Source organism: Propithecus coquereli, unplaced genomic scaffold (assembly GCF_000956105.1).
Source record: "Propithecus coquereli isolate 6110/MARCELLA unplaced genomic scaffold, Pcoq_1.0 Scaffold3, whole genome shotgun sequence".
NCBI lineage: Eukaryota > Metazoa > Chordata > Mammalia > Primates > Indriidae > Propithecus > Propithecus coquereli.
In genome coordinates, this window is record NW_012148618.1 from 1,798,979 (window position 1) to 1,800,140 (window position 1,162).

Sequence of the window (1,162 nt, forward strand, 5' to 3'; positions counted from 1 at the left end):
TTCTTTGCAATGACCTGAAAGATGGGAATGTGGTGAAATTTAGGTATATATGGGAAGACCACCATTCATTTATCACTTTTAGGAGACAAACTTTGCTTGAAGAGCCTGTCATCTCCTCTCTTCCTCCCTCAACACCCACCTTAAATAAGTAACAATAATCATCAACGCTTTATAACAGTGAGGCAGCAAGAGGATAGCAAAACTCAGTGTTATCAATCAAATCAATCAACCCACTAGTTCTACTAAACTTTAGCTCTCTTTTAAAATTTAAAGCAATATTCTTCAGTGTATAATCAGTAATATGTTTATAGATAAAAACTACTTACCTCACTTGTTTAAAATAAATTTCCCAACTTACCATCTATTCTGTACCTCCTCTAATGATTCAATTCTCCTCTTATACCTGATTACAGAGGTCTAGTGTGTAAAATTACAAAGCACAAGGCTTGACATCTTTGGGATTTTTATCAATCTGACAGGATTTTGAAGTGATCATCACATGACCATAATTGAACTTGCCATCAATGAATACTCAGGGGTATTACTTAAAGTTTTCTATTTCAATGCATTTCCTGTTATTAGTCTGACTCATTTAGCAATTTAATAAATGGACAATAAATGCAACAGCCTCCAAATATGGAAGAATTCCAACTCTTTGGCAATTAGCATGACATCAGTTTGGGTAGCCGCTATAATAATCACTACAATACACATCAGGGATTCAAAGGCCATGGACAAGTGAAACCTCACCCATGAATACTCAGTAAATTGGTACCAATCTACAGGTATCCAGGATGCCTAATATGCAGCCTGGAACTAACTTGGTTTCCAGAAATATCTGACTCAACACTTCCTAATTTGTCTTTTCTACTGCTTGACCAAATGTCCAAAGCAAAACAAAACAAAAAAAAAATATTCTCCACATTTTACAGATTGTCTAGGTGAGGTAATTTCCGTAAATAAGGCAAAACTATCAAGACATTTTATTTTTTATTCTTTTTTTTATTTCAGCATATTATGGGGGTACAGATGTTTAGGTTATGTATGTTGCCCTTGCCTCTCCCCAAGTCCAAGCTTCAAGCGTGTCCATCCCCCAGATGGTGTGCATCACACTCTTTGTGTGTGCATATACCCGTCCCGTCCTCCCCCCTTCCCCCTGCTC